Source organism: Corythoichthys intestinalis, chromosome 13 (genome assembly GCF_030265065.1).
Source record: "Corythoichthys intestinalis isolate RoL2023-P3 chromosome 13, ASM3026506v1, whole genome shotgun sequence".
NCBI lineage: Eukaryota > Metazoa > Chordata > Actinopteri > Syngnathiformes > Syngnathidae > Corythoichthys > Corythoichthys intestinalis.
This window is the reverse complement of record NC_080407.1, coordinates 24,107,660-24,113,836: the sequence shown is the minus strand read 5'-3', so window position 1 is coordinate 24,113,836 and position 6,177 is coordinate 24,107,660.

The following is a 6,177-nucleotide window of genomic DNA, read 5'->3' as shown; positions in this document are numbered from 1 at the left end:
GTAAAGTTTCCTGTGTCACGCGAAAATTCCGGTCGTGCCGATACTTGAACGGTGCCGATCGGTCTAACGGTTCGGGCTGTGAAGCGCGCGTTTTTTTTCCATTCAAAATGAATAGGAAAGTTTTTGGCAAATTTCCAGGGAACCGTAAATTTTTGCCAAATTCTGTATACAACTTTTATGCCCCTCACCGTCCCGGAATTTTTGATGCCCAAATTATGTGATTTGGTCAAAAATTGTAGGACTAGATACATTTTTAAACTTTTTTTATTTTTCGGAAAATTGCCGTTTACGGGCGAACGGAAAATTTTTCGTGGCGGTTTGAAAAATTCCCATCGTCACGCGAGAATTCCGGTCGTGCCGATACTTCAACGGTGCCGATCGGTGCTACGGTTTGGGCTGTGCGTTGGCTCAAAAAAACGCGGAGAATAAGATGAATAATAACTAGAAACTGCAATTTCGGGAGAAATTACACACCTTGGTCTTTCCTCTGTGGAGATACAGATCTTAGCCCCACTCAGGTGTATCAATAGAATGGATGATAATGCCAGTCATTGGCAAAAAACAAAGTAAAAGCCGTTAGAAATGAATGGGAGAATTGGACGTCCATGGACGTCAATGGCGGCACCTTTCATAATTGTTAATGCAATCGGGGACATTTGGGGGACACATCCTAATGATATCTAGTCATTTTCTGTTGATTTGGGAAAAAAAAAAAAATCCCATTGAAAATGAATGGGAAAAATTTTGGACGTCCATGGACGTCAATGGTATCAACTTACATAAGCGTCAATGGAATCCAAGTACATTGGCATCAATAGAATGAACAAACATGAAGAAATGCCTTTGGAAATGAATGGGAAGTTTGGACGTCCATGGACGTCAATGGCATCACCCCCCATAAGCGGCAATGCAATCGGGGACATTTGGGGGACACGTCCTATTGATATCTAGTCATTTTCTGTTGATTTGGGGAAAAAAAAAAAAATTCCCATTGAAAATGAATGGGAAAAATTTTGGACGTCCATGGACGTCAATGGTATCAATTTACATAAGCGTCAATGGAATCCAAGTACATTGGCATCAATAGAATGAACAAACATGAAGAAATGCCATTGGAAATTAATGGGAAGTTTGGACGTCCCTGGACGTCAATGGCATCACCCTCCATAAGCAGCAATGCAATCGGGGACATTTGGGGGACAGGTCCTATTGATATCTAGTCATTTTCTGTTGATTTGGGGAAAAAAAAAAATTTCCCATTGAAAATGAATGGGTAAAATTTTGGACGTCCATGGACGTCAATGGCAGCACCCCCCATAAGCGTCAATGGAATTGGGGACGTTTGGGATATACGTCCTATTGATATCTGGTCATTTTCTGTTGATTTGGAGAAATGTAGTTTTTTCCCCATTGAAAATGAATGGGAAAAATTTTGGACGTCCATGGAAGTCAATGGCGGCACCCTTCATAAGCGTCAATGGAATTGGGGAAGTTTGGGGGACACGTCCTATTGATATCTGGTCATTTTCTGTTGATTTGGGGAAATTTTGTTTTTTCCCCATTGAAAATGAATGGGAAAAATTTTGGACGTCCATGGCCGTCAATGGCATCGACATTCATATAGTCAATTGAATCCAAGTACATTGGCATCAGTAGATTCGACATGCATGGCCGTCAATGGCATCAATGCAATGTAAATTCCATTGGAAATCCCATTGGAAGTGAATGGGACTTTTCCCATTCGAAATGAATGGGATAGTTTTTGGCAAATTTCCGAGGAAGCGTAATTTTTTTCCAAATTCTGTATACAACTTTTATGCCCCTCACCGTCCCGGAATTTTTGATGCCCAAATTATGTGATTTGGTCAAAAATTGTAGGACTAGATACATTTTGAAACTTTTTTTTTTTTCACGGAAAATTGCCGTTTACGGACGAACGGAAAAATTTTCGGGGCCATTTGTAAAGTTTCCTGTGTCACGCGAAAATTCCGGTCGTGCCGATACTTGAACGGTGCCGATCGGTCTAACGGTTCGGGCTGTGAAGCGCGCGTTTTTTTTCCATTCAAAATGAATAGGAAAGTTTTTGGCAAATTTCCGGGGAACCGTAAATTTTTGCCAAATTCTGTATACAACTTTTATGCCCCTCACCGTCCCGGAATTTTTGATGCCCAAATTATGTGATTTGGTCAAAAATTGTAGGACTAGATACATTTTGAAACTTTTTTTGTTTTTCGGAAAATTGCCGTTTACGGGCGAACGGAAAATTTTTCGTGGCGGTTTGAAAAATTCCCATCGTCACGCGAAAATTCCGGTCGTGCCGATACTTGAACTGTGCCGATCGGTGCTACGGTTTGGGCTGTGCGTTGGCTCAAAAAAACGCGGAGAATAAGATGAATAAATAATAAGTACAAATAAAGTTGCACAATAACAATACCTTGTTCTTTCTTTCAGAAAGACCAAGGTAATAAGTACAATAAAGTTGTAGAATATCATTACCTTGTTCTTTCCTTTGGAAAGACCAAGGTAATAATAAATTTGCATTTAATTGCATGAAATAAGTATTTGATACATCACAAAAATCGAACTTAATATTTGGTACAGAAACCTTTGTTTGTTATTACGGATACCAAACGTTTCCTGTAATCCTTGACAAGGTTTGCACACACTGCAGCAGGGATTTTGGCCCACTCCTCCATGCAGATCTCCAGAGCCTTCAGGTTTCGGGGCTGCTGCCAGGCAACACGGACTTTCAGCTCCCACCATAGATTTTCTATCGGGTTCAGATCTGGTGACTGGGTAGGCCACTCCAGGACCTTAAGATGCTTCTTACGGAGCCACTCTTTAGTTGCCTTGGCTGTGTGCTTTGGGTCGTTGTCATGCTGGAAGACACAGCCACGACCCATCTTCAGGGCTCTCACTGAAGGAAGGAGGTTGTCAGCCAAGATGTGGCGATACATAGCCCAATCCATCCTCCCCTCAATACGGTGCAGTCGTCCTGTACCCTTGGCAGAGAAGCAGCCCCAAAAAATGATATTTCCTCCTCCATGTTTCACGGTTGGGATGGTGTTCTTGGGGTTGTACTCATCCTTCTTTTTTCTCCAAACACGACGAGCCGAGTTTAGACCAAAAAGTTCAATTTTGGTCTCATCCGACCACATGACCTTCTCCCATTGCTCCTCTTGATCATCCAGATGGTCAGTGGCAAACTTCAGACGTGTCTGGACATGCACTGGCTTCATCAGCGGGACCTTGCGTGCACTGTAGGATTTTAATCCAAGACGGCGTAATGTGTTTCCGATGGTTTTCTTCGAGACTGTGGTTCCAGCTCTCTTCAGGTCATTGACCAGGTCCTGCCGTGTAGTTCTGGGCTGATCCCTCACCTTCCTCATGATCAGTGATGCCCCACAAGGTGAGATCTTGCATGGAGCCCCAGAACGAGGTAGATTTAACGTCAACTTGAACTTCTTCCATTTTCTAATAATCGCTCCAACAGTTGTTACCTTCTCACCAAGCTGCTTGCTTATTTTCCTGTAGCCCATCCCAGCCTTGTGCAGGTCTATTATTTTATCCCTGATGTCCTTACACAGCTCTTTGGTCTTGGCCATTGTGGAGACGTTGGAGTTTGTTTGTTTGAGCATGTGAACAGGTGTCTTTTATACAGGTAACAAGTTCAAACAGGTGCGGTTACTTCCAGTAATGAGTGGAGAACAGGAGGGGTTCTTAAAAAAGAACTAACAGCCGAAATATTTACCAGTTGGTAATGTATCAATTACTTATTTCATGCAGTTAAATACAAATTTATTATTTAAAAATTATACAATGTGATTTTCTGGATTTTTGTATTAGATTCCTTCCCTCACAGTTGAAGAGAACTTATGATACAATTTACAGACCTTTACATGGCTTGCAAGTGGGAAAACCAGCAAAATCGGCAGTGTATCAAATACTTGTTCTCCCCACTGTAATTTTCCATATTTATCTAATGACAGTATTTTGAATGATTTTGAATTTTTGGAATTTGGGGTCTGCTGTTTCAAATATTAAATGTGAAAAGTGTAGTATAACGGGAGAGTATGATATAAATGATGCCACTTAACTTTGTAGTGAAACGGCGAGCCGTATAATATGGATGCAACACAGACGAAGACGTTTGTGTAGAATTTATTACATATGAACCATGGCAACAGTGAACGTTTCCGTTCCAATAGCGCCTTATTCAATGCGACCCCTGTAGTTGTCAGGTGGTAACCATGTTATTAACAAACAAAAACATTTTTAACACAAAAACATAAATAATCTGCAAAGTTAAATATACAGAAATGATTCCGTGTGTTTTATTTATTTTTAACAAAAATGGAAATTTGACTTGCTCCAAGAAAAAAAACCAATTCTTGCATGAAGAACACTTTACATGACTTCCGGTCGGGACACCGAAGCGATGGCTGCGTGTTAAGAGGAGCGCCCATTTGAACCGGAGACATTTGGACTATACCCCGAAATAAGATGAGTGAATACACCGACGAGAACATCTATAAAGATTGGGTAAGAAGACTGCACACTTACCTAATTTAAAAGTTGTGCGAAACAGCGGTGGAGAGGTAGACGCCACGCAAGAACACGGAAATGAACAACTAAGGCAGGCGGACGACCACTACCCTATCGATGGCAACGACAAGCAAAGGAAAGACTGACATGGATCTTATCCTCCGGGAGATGAGGGAATTCCGTCTCGAAAACAGAACAATTTGACGCGCTCAAAGAAGATATCTTGAAAGTAAACGTGAGGCTAGATGAAACAGAAAATAGAATCTAAAGGACAGAGGAACGAGTTGGCAATGCCGAAACCGCTTTAACCGAGATGCTAAAGCTAAACGCTGAACTGCTGAATAAATTGCTTGACCTGGATTTCCGATCTCGACGTGAGAACATCAGAATTCATGGCGTTCCGGAGGGCACCGAAAATGATTCGCCATCGATGAAGCAGTTCGTGAAACAACTACTTCACAGCGGTATCGGTTTGGCAGATAATGAACATGAAAGGCACATAGATCGCTGGGTCCGACACCACTAAAAGGAGTGCCTCCACCTTCAATCCTAGTCAAGTTCAAGAACTTTCTAACAAAAGAGACATTACTGTGCAGGGCTTGGCAAGGGAAGGGCTTTGCATGGAACAAAAGTTCTGAAGGAAGATAGCATCCCCTTTCAAACACTTTTTCCTGCGAGACTACGGGTGAAGTTTAAGGGGGAGACCAAGAGCTACGACACCATTGACGAAGCGACTGACGACATGGTGAAGAAAGGTTACAATATCACAACAATCAGACCGCCGGGGACTACGTTGGAGCAGATTCAGCGGTTGCAGTGGACAAAAGCAGACAGACGGATGACGAGGGATAACATCAATACAGGACGGGCGACAAGCTACAAGGAAAGACAGAGTATTTAGGAGAACACCATCGCCTTCATCTGAGAAATAACTTGTCAGGTGATTCTGTCTCGTTGGAACGGTCATGATGGAAGGCAGGGAGGGGGAAAGAGCAATTAGACATTAAAGAAATTCAAACCATGATACGCTGGAACCCTCCCACCATATGCACGGGATCACATTCACACGTTTTTCTGGTACGCAGGGGCACGCGACAGCATGGACGCACGCATACGCTTAATATATAACCAGGGTGTAAAATTTAAAAAAAAAAAAAAAAAAAAGGGGGAGGTACGTGTATGTGGTGTAAATGCAACTGTCTTTATATGCATTTATGTACTGTATGTGTATATGTATGCAAATATATGCAAGTAGAGTTGTGGTCAAAAGTTTACATACACTTGTTAAGAACATAATGTCATGGCTCTCTTGAGTTTCCAGTTATTTCTCTCTGATTTTTCTCCGATAGAGTGATTGGAACAGATACTTCTTTGTCACAAAAAACATTCATGAAGTTTGGTTCTTTTATGACTTTATTATGGGTTAACAGAAAAAGTGATCAAATCTGCTGGGTCAAAAATATCCATACATGGATCTGAACAAGCGAATCGTTGACTTGAACAAGTCAGGAAAGTCACTTGGAGCCATTTCAAAGCAGCTGCAGGTCCCAAGAGCAACAGCGCCATCAATTGTTTGTAAGTATTGAAGGAATTTGGACCTCCCGGCCCAGAAGCGCACGGGGAGGCCGGCAA